Genomic DNA, 16,372 nt, shown 5'->3' with positions numbered 1-16,372 from the left:
CAACACGCCTGCCCACAGAACCGCGGCGGCCATTTTGAAGTGGTACATATTTAGTGAATGCTACCATAGAGTAAAGACGAAGTATCGTCTATAGCCTATGTAAACATTATGGAACGGCGATTTTAATATCTCATATCCTTCGCAGTCATTTTAAATGTCGCGTTAGAACTCAAACAGAGTTCATTAGCCGAAAAAGCGGACAAACACCTACCTATAAAAACGAGGCGGCCATTTTGAAGTGGTTCATATTTAGTCAGTACTACCACCTAATAAAGACGAATTATCGTTTATAGCCTGTGCAAACATTTGACAGCGGCGATTTCAATATCTCATATCCTTCAACTGGAACACCAGCCATATTTAACAACCTAAAGCAAACAATAAACACAAATTTACACCTAGTCATAATGACTACAGCGGCCATTATCAGGAGATTTCAGCTTACTCGAAATTATTGAACAACGCAGATGAAAATCTGTCTACTGCATATAACTACGGCGGCCATTTTTTAAATGGCAATCGCCATATGTCACATGTTACATTTCAGTAATAGACTTTACAGCAGTGAACTTTAAACTTTATAAGAGAGTACAAATTAGATCTATTTGCCAACCAAAGAAATACATGTTTAACCATCCAATATCATGATGGCAAAGTGATTTCCACCCCCAGTTTGTACAGAAATGTCACATTAGTAAATATATAAAGTGAAGCCGTAAACGGTCCTCCCAACATATAGAAAATTCGAATAAGAAAGGAAAAGACCCTCCCAATCTGTGAAGGATTACGATATAGAATGGATGTTAACAAAGTTAGTAACTCATATCCTTTTTGTATTGTTCTACATCCATAGTATGCCAAATAGATACATTCAGAGGAAATGGTACAGTTCATCATCCAAATTCATGCCCATTTCGATCGTTCTTAATTTAATAATCCATTTTGCTTCATTTTTTCGCAAGTCCAATGTTCTGTTGCCACCCCTAGCGTTCATCGGGATTTGATTTATACCCATGTATTTTACTAATGGAACCTCAGTTACTGGATGTTTATCTTTAACATGCCGTACTAGCGGTGATGCTATGTCATAATTTCTTAGGGCTCTGATATGTTCTTGAATACGTTCCTTCAAGGGCCTTATTGTACTGCCCACATATATCTGGCCACATATGCATTCCAATATATATACCACAAATTTCGTATTGCAGTTGATAAAGGTGGAGATTTTATATTTGTCACTACCATTGTAGCTGAATTCAGTAGTTTTATGCAATGCCATACTACACATATTGCAATTTCCACACCTATAGAAACCCGCAATTCTTTTAGGAAGCCATGTTCCTTTACTTTCCATTAAAGGTGGTAAAAAACTTCTACAGACTTCATTTCTAATAGTTTTACCTCTTTTGTGGATCATTTTAGGTTTCTTAGGAAGTAAAGCAGCAAGTGTCTCATCTGTCTGTAGAACATTCCAATGTTTACATAAAATGTGATATATGTTATGACTGTTTTGGCTATACGCCGTACAAAAACTCATTGTTCTGTATGATGAACTGTCTCGCATCTTTGTCTTTTGACCTAGTAGGGTAGTTCTACATGTTTGATCAATCTTTTTCCTTGCTGTTTTAATGATACGCTTGGAATAGCCTCTCTGTGCAAACCTGTCTTCCAATTTATTTAGTTCTATGTTACATACATTGGGATCACTACAATTTCTTTTCAGTCTGGTCATTTCCCCAAATGGGATGGCTGAAATTTGACTTTTAGGGTGCGCACTTTCCGCATGTAGTACCGAATTGCAGGCTGTTGGTTTGCGGTAAACTTTCGTATGGATCTTATTATCTGTGATGGATATCTCTAGATCTAAAAAGCAGACTTTATTCTTACTGAATTCATATGTCATTTGGATATTAAAAATGTTACAATTGATGTATTCATAGAATTCCATTAATAGTTGTTCCGATCCAGTCCAAATCATTAAAACATCATCAATATATCTTCCCCAGAAGAAAATATTGTCGGTAAATACAGAGGGGCCCTTCTTCCAAACATGTATTGCTTCAAAGAAGCCCATATATATATTCGCATATTCCTTCACAGATTGGGAGGGTCTTTTCCTTTCTTATTCGAATTTTCTATATGTTGGGAGGACCGTTTACGGCTTCACTTTATATATTTACTAATGTGACATTTCTGTACAAACTGGGGGTGGAAATCACTTTGCCATCATGATATTGGATGGTTAAAAATGTATTTCTTTGGTTGGCAAATAGATCTAATTTGTACTCTCTTATAAAGTTTAAAGTTTAAAGTTCACTGCTGTAAAGTCTATTACTGAAATGTAACATGTGACATATGGCGATTGCCATTTAAAAAATGGCCGCCGTAGTTATATGCAGTAGACAGATTTTCATCTGCGTTGTTCAATAATTTCGAGTAAGCTGAAATCTCCTGATAATGGCCACTGTAGTCATTATGACTAGGTGTAAATTTGTGTTTATTGTTTGCTTTAGGTTGTTAAATATGGCTGGTGTTCCAGTTGAAGGATATGAGATATTGAAATCGCCGCTGTCAAATGTTTGCACAGGCTATAAACGATAATTCGTCTTTATTAGGTGGTAGTACTGACTAAATATGAACCACTTCAAAATGGCCGCCTCGTTTTTATAGGTAGGTGTTTGTCCGCTTTTTCGGCTAATGAACTCTGTTTGAGTTCTAACGCGACATTTAAAATGACTGCGAAGGATATGAGATATTAAAATCGCCGTTCCATAATGTTTACATAGGCTATAGACGATACTTCGTCTTTACTCTATGGTAGCATTCACTAAATATGTACCACTTCAAAATGGCCGCCGCGGTTCTGTGGGCAGGCGTGTTGTCCGTTTTTGCTGTTAATTAACTTTGTTTGAGCATTAACGCGGCGCGCAAAATGCCGGCGAGGGACTTGCACTTACCTGGGAAAAGTCGGGGAGAGTGAGGCGAGGTACAGGGGCCCTCGAGGTTCTTGCCGAGATACATCGGGATATAGAAGTGGGATGTAATTTAAGAACAGAAAGAGAGGCATATAGGTAGGTGTATGGCAGAAGTCTGTGAAATGTATCTTATGTAATCTAATGAAAAATGGAGCATTATTAGAATGTTGGCTCCACTACCAGGATAGTGTGGAGATATTGGTACAAAGATGATTACATAGGAACGGAGGTCTTTTGATAGAGGACACTAGAGTTATTTTAATTATTTGTATTTCAGTTGGTTCCTCAATGCATGAGGTTTGCGATGCCCGTAACTTAGATTTATTTCGAAGACAGCAAGGAAGTGACTGACTGTGATTTAAAACAGGTCAGTAATTGCATCACAATACATTATATTGGCGTGCCTTGAAACTAATTCTGACAAGTGAAAGGGGAGTAACAAAATTATCATCTCCCCCCCTCCTTTTTAGAGGATGATAAATGAAATACGATCATACGGATATAGAAGTGAATAAAGGTATATACTTATTAGATTCTCTCTACTCACTATTACATAAGGAGGGGTTATTCTGGGCATTAAATAGTTCATTTTTGAAAAAAGAGAAATTATAGATATAAGGTGATCGAATGCCAACGAAAAAGAAATTCACTTATACTTGGGCTTGCATGTTGCATGGTTAACTATCGCTGTGGCTTTAATAGACCTACTCTTGGGGACATGGGAAATGTTTTATACTATATTGTCGGACATTTCAAATAAACACTTTATCACTGAGGTTGTGTGGTGGTGGTTTTCTTCCTTTCCTTTGAAGTCTTTTGTTTAGCTTCAAATCAAGAGAAATATTACAAATAATATGCATATATAAGAGCTTGTGTATTCAATTGACCAAAGAATTTATTTGTTTTTGTATTTTGGAAAATGAAAGGACAAAACATTTGATGTGTATATATTTTAATGTTTGTATATATTGTACATATATATTTGTTGTAATTGTTTGTTATTTGTTGTGATTTTCTCAGCCTTGAAGAAGTCCAGTCAGGACGAAACACGTGTCGGCTGATGGCTTTTCATTCTTATTTTATATGTTGTTTCTATATATTTATATGTTTATGCGTATAATATGATATTTTCTTTTGTATTAAAATTTTCTAATTGCATGGACATATTTGGTTTGGTTAATTTTACACGAGTACATGTTTTTTTCTTTGGTTAGTTATTGTTTGTCTACACATTCAGGAAAGGGTGATGTTTTAATTAGCAATACAGTTAAAATATACTAGGATCTCTCATGTCATCTCATTATGATATTATAAAAGTATAGACATTGATTGTTGATGTGCCCCACTGAATTGTTTGTTCATAATGTCCCTGTAACATTTGTTTTTTTCGGTGAATTTCTATGTTTTTTAACGTATATTAATTTTCATTATTATATGTTAATCCAACCACCACTGCAAGTGGCCTTTGGTTGTGCACGTTGGCAGTTGGCCACAGAAGCCAACCCTCTATATGCACCCTACCTTGCACTGTGTACAGCCTTCACCCGTGCACAGTGGTGTTGCCTGCAAGACCTGGCATGCAGCCAGACCCTGCAGCCAACCACCCTAATCACCAAACCCCTTGTTGTGCACAGCCCTTTGGCCATGTGCGGGTGGGGTTGGCCACAGCCTCTCTGAGTGTGAGAATAGATGTGAGAGGTTGTATCTGGGGGTGAGAGTGGCTGTGAGAGTGTGTGTCTGGGTGTGAGAGTGCGTACATCAGTGTTTTAGTGGGTGCGTCAGTGTGTGTGTGGGCTTGTTAGTGGGTGCATGAGGCTGTCAATGTGTCTGTGAGTGGGTGCTTATCTAGCTGAGTGGGTCTGTGAGAGGGTCTGTGAGGGTCTGACTGGGGCTGCGAGTGGGTACATGAGGGTCTGAGTGGGTCTATGACTGGGTGCTTGAGTGTCTCAGTGGGTCTGTGAGTGTGTGTGTGAGCGTCTGAGTGGGTGTGAGAGTGGGAGAAATTGATTGAAAGAGAGACCGAGAGAGAGAAAGTTAGAGGGAGAGAGATAGGGAGTTTTGTTGACTTTGATGTATGATATACTTAGAATGAGATATGTCTGCACAGATTAATATGAAAAATGTATCTGTCATTCTTTATTTTATTTTTTTCAAAAAAAGAGGGAAGCAAGTCCAGCTGGACTTGAACTCTCAGTGCTCAGTGTGAAGGTCTACAACCTTCACACTGAGCTGTTTTTTTTTGCTAGCCCTTTATGGGCTCTCTGGGACCGCAAGGGAGACCTCCTCAATGGCTTCCCCATGGTCCCTACACATTTTTTTTTTTTTTTATTATTTAAGAAAATGCCCTTTATGGGCTACCTGGCACTGCGTGGGAAGCCTTAAGGCTTTCCTCGCAGTGGTCTTGCCTCAGCAAGCAGGGAGCTGCTTCTTGAAATATTTCATCTCTGTCCCCTGCATTCATGCAGGGAAAAGAGATGAAAGCTTTACTGTTTCACAGTGTGACCTGCTTTACAGGTGCCCACTGTCAAACAGCAGAGTGTTTGCTGTGGCTTGGCTGCAGCTTCAGAGCCACAGTAAGCAACTATGTCCCGGGGTGGGAACCTGGGGGGTAGCAGTCACTAGGGCCATCTGTGGCTCCTCGAGGGGGCTGCATGGCCCCCCTCCAATGTGAAGATAGTACCGGGGAGGTGGTGTTCCCCGGGGCTAATGAGGGTCTGAAACTGACCCCTTTACTTATTTTTACTCTTTTCCCTGGGGAGGTGGTAGTCTCCGGGGTGGGGGGTGGAAGGCTGTCCCCCCCGGCATATATTATATTCAAAGACCCGGGGAGGTGGTGGTCCCCAGGGTGAGGGGGGGTATGTACCCCCAGCATATATTATATTCAAAGACCCGGGGAGGCAGTGGTCTCTGGGGTGCCGGGGGTCAACAAGCCCTCCTTTTTTACTATATTCAAAGCCCCGGGGAGGTGGTGGTCCATGGAGCTGAAGGGTTTCCGAAACTGACACGTGTTGCATTTTTATTATAGCCCCAGAGAGGTGGTGGTCCCCGAGGCTGCAGGGGAGGGGTCACACCCCCAGCTCATATTTCAGTATAGCCCTGGAAGATGGTGGTCCTTGGTGCTGTGGGGGAGCAAATTTGAGGTAACATTTAAAAAACAAATGCTTTTTAGCCCTGGGTTGGTCTGTTTGGGACCCCAGCACCAGGGCTAAGGGGTCAGGGTGAACCTTGCCCATTTTAATTCTTTTCACATTGATTTCTGGGACTCAGATGAGTCCCATGATGGCTGACAACACTTCCTTGCTTGAAGTGTTGTCAGCCAATCAGATCTCTGCATGGGATTGGCAGGGGTAGCAAATCCTTTGCGTCCCTATATATACAAATTTGGATTTCCTTACATTTCTCAAAAACTACTGAACGGATTTACACCAAATAACAAAAAGGGATCTTTCTGGGCCAAGAGCTACCTCTCTGCCACATTTGGTATTTCTGTCCAGTGATTTTTGCGCTATCATTGTTCAATTTTTCCTATGGGAATTAACTTTGGAAACGCTCTAAATTTCACCCCGCCCCTTTATCTCAGACCCCGCTTGACGAATCACCCCCAAATTTTCCAGACAGCAGCTCACATGACTTGAATTTTTGGGAGAAAATTTTGTGAAGATTCGTCAAGCAGCGCCAAAGATATAGGCAAGAAAAAACTGCTTTTTCTATAGAAACTAGATCCTAATCATATAGAAACCAGATCCTAACCATACCCACCTACTTTTGAGCACCAGAAGCCTTGACTGCTCAACCACAGCTACCACTGAGAGTCCTGTGCAGAAGGGGTACTAGACCCGGTTGCTCTGGATCCCTAGTTGGTCAGGCCCTGGTACATCAGGAATAAAAGGTCACAGCCACTACAGTTGGGCCCAGTAGCTCCTGCATACCCCATGGCCCTCTGAAAGGGGTTCTGACACTTATGATTTCTGTAGTTCATGGGCTGTGGTCGTGACTCGTAAATTACGGAAGGATGCACGTGTCTGTGGCTACAGTAATGAAAGAGGAAGTGATCTGCTGGGGACGTATAGAAGTTGACCAGTGAAAGGTTTTCTGTCAGTATGATTTTGATGCTCGTTTTTATAACTTAATGGAGTTGCTTTGTGTTTTTGTGTTAGATTTTGCTGTTAGGAGTTTGTTGTTGAATGGAATTATCTTGTGGTCAGACCAAATGACTGGTGTGGGTGGCAGCATGGCCACATCGACGCTAGAATGGTGGCTTATTTGGAGGCAGTTTTGAGAGTACTTCGAGGTTGAGCCTGTCACATATGTCTGGGAATGCTGAGGATAAACTGTATTTGGCCTCTAGCCAGAAAATAAAGTCTCTGGTGATTAGGAAATGATTGTGAGTAAACCTTCTGTAGGTAGTGAAGAGAAAACTGCGAATAAGGATTCGGCTGGGCCTGATGGAAGGAGAATTTGATAATTTTTTTAGCTAACGCTGAGGGAGACCTATAGGAACACTACTGTAATTTCACATGGAATGCTGAACTGGTAGTGAAATTCAGGCTGTGCTTTGCCCGTTCCTGTGCTTTATGGATAGCCCTCCTTTTTCCTGTTTGTCAATCGTGTGAGGGTGTAGTCCTGGAGAACGATATGCTCTTATTGTTTGTGCTGATACCTCTGTGAATCAAGATTTCCAAATCAGATGATTGGTAGGTTTGTTATCGATGATTAAGTAGTGGGCTTCGAATATATGCCTGATGGCAAGTCTGTTTTTCATACCACATCGACGAACGCGCTTATGCACTGCAATATATGTTTGTCTTTGTGGCAAGCTTTCATATGTTCTAATACATTATTGAATGCTTGCCCAGGATGCCATGGGAGTGTATTGTCAAGGTTCGCTTTAATGTAAATGTTGTAATTGTGGTAGGGCATGCAAGGAGTATTAGGTTGTTGCTGGTATAGTGTTCGCAGAGATAGGTGGACAGGCACCCTAGCGGTCCTTACTTTTCTGTGCAGGAGCAGTGTTTGTAGTACGGGTTCATTGCCCTTCCACGTGCTCACATCCATGACATTCATCCATGTGTCAGGCAACGGCATGGGTCACATGACTGCGGTGCAACTTTAGCCTCAGTCCTGGTAGAAAAATCGCTGCCGTGTGCCGGGGACCTAATTAATGAGTAACAGGACCTCCGGTGCAGGCTGGGGACTGAAACCTAGTAGGCCAATGGCTATTCATTAAACTCCGCATTGTCAGACACAATTAGGTAGTCAATACCAAATTAAGATAAAATGCATTTGATCCGTCTTTCACACATCTTCCTCCCACTGGATCACTGACGGGACCCAAAATATTGCGTTGACAGAATATCGTGTCACAAATATCGAGAAAGTAAGTGCACCTAGGTAAGTATTGATTTACTATTCTTAACTCCACATCTATATATATTGAAGAGATATATATTTTGAAGGCACATATGTGACGTTATATATAGTAAAACTTTGCTTGCCTATGGAAGCTTTCCTTCACAATATTTTTGCCTTTGATATTCTTGATACAATATTTTGTCCACACAGTATTTTTTCTTTGATATTTTGTCTAAATACCCTCCCATTACATGCCTATGTGCAGCCACCTCAGATAAGATAAGGGCATTGCTATGGCCACTCACGCGCAACACCGAAACGCTTCCCACAGGCCAAGGAGCAACACTCTCGTAAGCACTCCCTTGTGATATGGCATGCTATCCATCCTGTTCTTCGATGCCTAAAGAGCTACATAAATGCAAAATACAAAAAAAAATTAAAAGTGCTCCGTTGCAATATGGGTGCTCAGCTGATGACTGATTTCCATGGGTTGCTCTTTTCCCTATTCTTGCTTCTCCGCTGGGGAGTGGCATCTCTCAGGCTGTAATTCTGGGCCATTCAAATGTGTGATGCTGAAATAAGACGCCTGCTCCATGGGGGTTTTACGCTGCCATCTGGTAGAGTGCTGTTATCTATGAATTGCTTTTTCCCCTTCTGCCCAGATAGGACAATTACTTCCTTTGCCAGTGCATGGGTTCTCACAAGTGGGGGTGAGGGTGTCACTTTCCGCATCTGCATCTGTTGTTGCAATAGTGATTTAGTTATGATTTGCTGTGGTGCCATCTGTGGTTGCATCAAACCTTTCCAATCCGTTCTGCAACTGGCTATAGCAATTTCACTAAATGAGTAATCTGTAGAAGAAAGGTATTGATTAGAGCTCACCACTTTTCTCTGCCATCTTTCTCAAGAGTTGTGATCATGCCAGACTGAAAGTGACATGGAAGATGGTATAAGGGGGGAGTGTCGTCTGGTTGGCTCATACCAGGTCTCAGAATAATCTTTGCAAGGAAGGAGATATCTTTAATTGGTTAGGAGCCGTCAGTTAATTTGGGTCAGAATGAGTTTTTTTTTTTTAATCAATGTTTTTTGCTTCAGCCATATTGGACACTTAAATCTGATTTTGGTAAACACAACTTTACCATTTATAATTACACTATGAGATAATCTTGTAAAATGTAGATGTAATGTCCCAAAAATGAAGCACAGCTCTTCAAGTATTAACTCCTAGTTTATTCATTACACCTCAGCCACAGCAGCAGTCCCAACTGACATTTCATTTCTCAGTCACCTCAGAGAGGCTGCATCGAAATTCTCATGACACAAGAATTCCATACACACTGGACAATCCCCTGAGGCAGTGGACAGGATGACACACTTCTCCCTCTTTATACAATAACAAAGATATATGAACTAACAGAAAATATGAGGCCTATAGCCTATTGTAAACTAGCATCAAGAATCAGTAATAACAAAGAAAATACATTGGAGTATAGATGTGTCTACAACACTTACACAGAATTATCCAATGAATAAAAGCATTTACACAATGAACAATTCTCAAAGGAAAATGTATAAACATAGGAATATTGCTGGATAATACAAGGCTTTCAAGTAAAACCAGGTTGAAACAAAACTTCAAGAAATATGTGGAAATCAGTTGACCTTATAATCTTTAAAATATGTAGGGAGCCTTGTAAAACATGCCCACTCTTTCTGAGATCAATTTCCGATTTGTTGTTGTTTGACTTCACCAACTTATCACTGTTTGTGGTACTCCCTAAATTATGTTCATCTCTAATTTCTCTATCTGTCTTTCTCTGAACTGAGATTTTAATCCCACTATCATGTTGATCCGACTCCACACATTTGACCACTCTACACAAGTTCCATATTCTTCCATCCTGAGTTTTTACTGCATTGTGAAATAGTTTAATTATCTTCAATGGTTCTGTGAATTTAGATCCCTCTTTCTGACCTGTAGGCGATCTCACTTTAACCCATTCACCTACTCTGAAGTCAATTGCCTTGGTCTTGTGTGTCTTGTCAAAATGTTTCTTTTGTGTATGTTGTAAGTCAAGCTCTCTTCTCCTCCATGCTTGGTTCGTGTCTATCTTTACCCAGCCTTTATGCCACTTCATCCACCCAGGCACTAATCTAGAGTTAGGTCTCCTACCCTTTAGCAATTCAAAAGGTGTCCTGCCAGTGGTCTGATGTGGGGTGAGACGATAAACTTCCAATCTACACATTACTTCCTCTTTCCAACACAGTCCATTTACCTTAACCAGTTGAATGCTTTCCTTTATGGTTTTGTTAAACCTCTCTACTACTCCATTTGTTTCAGGATGATAAAGAGCACAAAGTTTGTGTTTTATTACACTGCATTTCAGAAACTCCTTTGTTTCTCTTGAGCAAAACTGTGTTCCATTGTCAGTCAACAACGTGTTGGGAAGACCTTCACGCATGAAAACTTCCAACAAAAATGTTATCACTGTGTTGGAACTAATGTCTGAACCCATTTTAATTTCTGGCCATCTTGAGTAGAGATCCACTAAAACTAAGATATATGGACATCCCTTTTCTTCAGACAATCGTCCCACTATATCCATGGCCACATCCATCTAAGGCCCTTCAGGTAACTGACGACACAACATAGGTGGAGTGTATAACTTTAACACCTTATCACTGGCTGCACATGGTATACAATCCCTGACTACTCATTCTACAGCTCCATCAATCCCCGGCCACCAAAAGTCTAGACGTAACCTCTGTTTAGTCTTGGTGATGCCAAAGTGACCATCGTGAGCCAGCTCAATCAACCTCATCCTTAAACTACTAGGCGGTATTAATTTGGTAAACCCAAATAGACACCCTTCCAACTCAGAAAATTCCTCTCTGACCATCCAATAGGGTTGCACCTGTTCCTCAATTTTCCCTTGTGATTCCCATCCCTTAACTAGATTTTCTCTAACTTTTATCAGAATGGGATCAACTTGCAATTCCTGTTTCCAACAACTCTCTTCAATGGCACCCTTGGTTATCATACAGACATCTTCTTTGGGTTCATCTACAGCCTCGCAACAGCTCATCTCACGGTCATGCTCAACACCTGTTTCTTTCACTAAACGTGAAAGACAATCAGCAGCACAATTGCTAACCCCTGGAACATACTCAACATCAAAACTGAACTCTTGGAGATTTACCACCCATCTTTTGATCCTACTTGAGATTGTCATCAAGCCTTTCTTGGTAAATACCTCCTTAGGTGGTTTATGGTCTGTTTTTACCTTAAATGTAGTTCCCCAGATGAAGGCTCTAAATTTATGAAGAGCCCAGTATACTGCTAATGCTTCCCTCTCAATCACAGAGTAATTGACTTCTACTTGTCTAAGAGCTCTGGAAGCAAAAGCTATGGTTTGTTCCCCTGTACTAACTTTTTGAAGAAGAACTGCATCTAGACCTTTTGAACTTACGACAGTTGCCACTATTGTTTCCTTTCCTGGTACAAAAGATTTAAGGGTGTGTTCGCTAGTGCCTTCTTAGGCCCGTATTTATACTTTTTTAGCGCTGCATTTGCGTAATTTTTTACGCAAAAGCGGCGCAAACTTACAAAATACAATTGTAGTTTGGAAGTTTGCGCTGCTTTTGCGTAAAAAAGCGGCGCAATTGCGGCATTAAAAAATTATAAATATGGGCCTTAATGTCTTCGAATTCATCTTTACACCCCATGTCCCAGGTGTAAATAACATTTTTTTTTTAGTAAGTTCCTCATCTGAAAAGTGCGACTTGCAAAGTTGATTATACATTTACTATAGAACTCTACCATTCCTAAGAACGATTTTAACTCATCTTTGTTTTCAGGAGAAGCTAAATTCATTATTGTGTTCACCAATTCAGGTTTGGGTTGTATGCCCTGAGATGAAATTGTGTGTCCTAGATAATTTATTTCTGTACATTTGATATTACATTTTTCTTTTTTGACAGTCATCCCATATTCTTTGAATTTCATAAGGACATGTCGAAGTCTTGTGTCATGTATTGTCTCGTCTTCACCAAAAATCAACACATCATCTTGATAAAAGAATATCCCTGGTACACCCGTTAGGATGGAGTTCATAGCCCTTTGGAAAACTGATGCCAAACGGCATTCTCTTGAACTTGTAAGACCCCATAGGAGTTATAAAAGCTGTAAGGTCCTGTGAATCAGCATGTAAACGAATTTGGTGATATGCTGAGGTTAAGTCCAATGTTGAAAAATACTTTGCTCCAGCTATCTTGGAAAAAATGTCTGTGATTTTGGGCATTGGGAGCTTGTCTACTACAACTCCTTTATTGAGTGCTCTAAGGTCTAGGCATAGGCGGATTTTTCCATCTGCTTTCCTAGCTACCACAATGGGAGCCAACCATTCTGTCGCCTCAACTGGCATGACCACATCCAACTTGCACAATTTTTCTAACTCAGCTCTGACTGTTTTATGTACACTAATGGGAGGACTTCTCGCTCTAGCTGAAACTGGGATGGCATTATATTTTTATTTTATTTTGTGTACAAAAGTTTTAAGACAGCCTAACTTATCAGAGAAAACTTCAGGAAATTCTTTTTCAATTTTGCATTTTCCATCCCCTGAATGAGATATCTTTTGCACTAATATTTGTGGGTTGGCGTTGGGGTTGAGAAACACACCTAAATTCTTCTGTACAGGCCTGCCCAGAATATTATCTCCTTGAACAGACACATATATTTTGCATACAGTATATTTATTTTTGTATTCTACTGTTCCTAGGAAGTAACCCTTCATCTTTATGGGTTGCCCGCCATACCCTCCTGGCGAAAAATAAATTTTTAGAAGTTTGACTTTTCCTTTGTACATTACATTGAAAACTCTCTCAGATATGATTGTCAACCTGGAACAAGACTCAAACATGACTTCTACATCTTTGTCATCTATTCTTATCCAGTCTTTAGGATTGCACAGCTCAGTATCTGACATTTGTAACACAATTTCTTCACAAATCTCACTTACATTCTTCTTATCCATTTTCTTCCCACTCTTGCAACACACCACGTAATGTCCCTTTTTCCCACATTTGTTGCAATGAGTTTTGATGGCAGGAAAAACTTTATTGTTTGCCAACTGTCCAGTGTGCTCACACCTGAAACAACACCCTTTGAATTCGTTGTCAGTTCTCTTTCCTTGTGTGAGTACATTACTTTTCACAACCTGAGCATTACTTTCTTCCATCTCTACTTGTTGTACATCCTCTTTTCTCAAGTTATCTTTTTTTATTTCTTGCACACATTTCAACATATGTTCCTCTTGTTTGGCTACAATTAACACTTCACTTAAGGGAGGGTCATCTTTAAGCCACAATTCTTCTCGAATTTCTTCCATATTGCAATTTAGTAAAAATGTATCTCTAATCCGTTCATCACAACTCGCTCCAAAGTTGCAAGTGGCTGCTAATTTCCTAAGTACTGACACATATTCTTCTACACTTTCACCCTCCTTCTGTGATCGTTCGCCAAAGTGGAAATGTTCTAAAATGTGTGCTGATTCTGGGGAGAAAATGATTATCCAATTTTTTTAAGTTAATTTCATATTCATTTAATCCTCCAGCTTCATTAACCCTTAAATCTGGAAGGTGTTCTACAATTTCCTGTACCTCTGCCCCTAAACAATGTAGTAATAAGGCTGTTTTCCTTTCTAAACCTAAATTCGGTCCACATACTACAGCATAATTATGGAAAACCTTTTTCCACTTATTCCATTTTAATGGCGGTTCACCAGGGCACGGTAAAAAGAAGGGTGGTGCTGTCACATTTTGCATGTTTATAAACTCGAACCCTGTGACTGGTTATGTTTTAAAACGAGATAACACCCTCAGGCTAAATATCACACACTGTCAAACATTGCAACCAGAGATTATGAATATTGTTATATGTATATATATAACAAACAGCATACCAGCAGTTCTCAGAAATGTCCACCAGATGGCAGTAGAGACTGCAGAAATGGTGTACACCAAGGAGCTAAACTGTCTGTGATCGGAAACTCTCATCTACTGAGAACAAACAATAGAACAGCCCCTTCCTCAAACCAACTGTCACTTCTCGGAGTTGAAAGCCAGGAGAGAGAGAGAGAGAGACCTCGCACACCACAGAATAACTGTTTTCAGGTAAATTTTAATTTCAGTAGAAATCCGGATTCCTCTACATGGAGATTGAATTAATGCTGACTCTGCAAGCAGATATGCCCCTCACAACACCATCTTGTGCGCAGATATTATCTGGCCTGTGGGAAATGTCATACAATTCATCAAGCATCTTTAATTAAAAGACATAGATGCTATGATACCCATAAATAACTGATTTGATGATTGTGGGTTTTGTTGATAGTGCACGCAGAACAAAAGTCAGTATTAGTGTGCGTGTCACTGTTATTTGGAATGAGACTCATTTTTTAAGATAATCCTGTTGTAAAGCTGGAGTGTGCACCTCTCTTAAGAAAATGAAAACTCCAATTTTAAAAGGCTCATATCATATTCTCGTAGCGTTAGACAAATCCCAATTTTAAAAGTCTCATTGCCTGTTTTCTAAAGCTGCACATGAGTATGCCTTCCGCAATCACCTTCTGGGCTTTGCTGGTCTATAACAATGTGTTCTCCACTTCTTTGTTGTCTGATATCCAGATTCTTTTAACAGCTTTAAAGTAATATTTAGACCAGATGCCCACTGACTCCTTCGCAATATCCTTATCGACGTTTGGTTTTAAAACATAGCTATTGTCACTCACCAAATTAAAGTTTGGCCCTGAGGACCCATGCAGGATGATTACCAACGAACAGTCATCTGTGCTGAAATTCTGGAGGTGAATCGTCTCCTTACTGTTTTGTCGCCTTCTTGCTGTGTTGAGGTGTATCCAGAGGTGAAAAGGTCTTCAGTCGTCGCCAGTGTAAAATGTAGATGAAATATCCCAAAAATGAAGCACAGCTCTTCAAGTATTAACTCTTAGTTTATTCTTTACACCTCAGCAACAGCAGCAGTCCCAACTGACATTTCATTTCTCAGTCACCTCAGAGAGGCTGCATCGGAATTCTCATGACACAAGAATTCCATAGACACTGGCCAATCCCCTGAGGCTGTGGGCAGGATGTCACAAATCTCTACGTGGGTTGTCTTACGGGGAAAACAGGAACAACAACCTTTCTTTCTAAAGCACAATTACATGCACATATTCAATATAGTATTTTTTGTATGTTTCTTATCGAACCATACACTTCTTAAACTAATATTGTTATGTGAGTGTCATGATGCTCTGGATTGTGAGTTACAAGAGCTTTAAGGGCAATTCCAGTATAGACTTCATGTGGCATCACTTCCTGTGTTATAGAACTGTAAAGAACTGCTGCCTTTTGGGGGTCCCACAAGATACAGTCAATCGTTCAGTCTGAAAACGCCATTACGTAATGTCAGCTCCCTGCCAAGTCATCGCTCTCTTATCTGACTATCAGTGGCATTGTTTAATTGCAACAGAGACCTGGTAAAGTGAGTCCACTGGGCTTGACACTATCCTAGCTGCCCCAATGGTTAGAAGATATGGTGCTGTGAATGAGCACATCGCTTTGGTGGGGGCAATTATTTTTAATTTACCTTTGGCCACAACCTTCATTACCTTTTAGAAGTTATTGCATTTTAGAGGAGGTTTTGATCTGTTGATGTACAACTTTTCCCGCATCAATGTAGCCTTAGTGTTGCTCTGGTGTACTAGCCTCCTTCCTTCCTGTGAGCCCATCGGGACCAACTCATGGTGGTCTTGGGAAGCCTTGCCTCTATTTCACTGATGCCGTCTACCTAGGTTTGACAATCTTTGGGGAATTCATCAGCTGATTAAAGGTGCTAATCACACCATGTCCATATCATAGACCTGGAATCTGCCCCTCCGGATCTAGTTATGGTACATCTTGTCGAATCTATGGTGTGGCTGGATAATATTCTGATCCAAGTTTATATTACATTGGTCTGTTCTCAACCTTCCTTCAGGTTGGGA

General features: G+C 40.3%; 1 long non-coding RNA gene across 1 annotated transcript in view; it reads right to left on the bottom strand.

Annotated features, from left to right (window-relative positions):
• LOC138259428 (uncharacterized) overlaps positions 1-15,386 on the bottom strand; it is a 33,058-nt gene extending 17,672 nt beyond the window's left edge. The window contains exon 1 of the long non-coding RNA XR_011198728.1: positions 15,119-15,386. This is a non-coding gene — a long non-coding RNA (uncharacterized lncRNA). The remainder of the gene's footprint in view (positions 1-15,118) is intronic.
• Between the last annotated feature and the right edge of the window lie 986 nt (positions 15,387-16,372).

The sequence above is a fragment of the Pleurodeles waltl genome, chromosome 9 (assembly GCF_031143425.1).
Source record: "Pleurodeles waltl isolate 20211129_DDA chromosome 9, aPleWal1.hap1.20221129, whole genome shotgun sequence".
In the NCBI taxonomy this organism is placed as follows: Eukaryota; Metazoa; Chordata; class Amphibia; order Caudata; family Salamandridae; genus Pleurodeles; species Pleurodeles waltl.
Note: the sequence above shows the minus strand (reverse complement) of the source record. Positions and strands in the feature narration are given on the sequence as shown.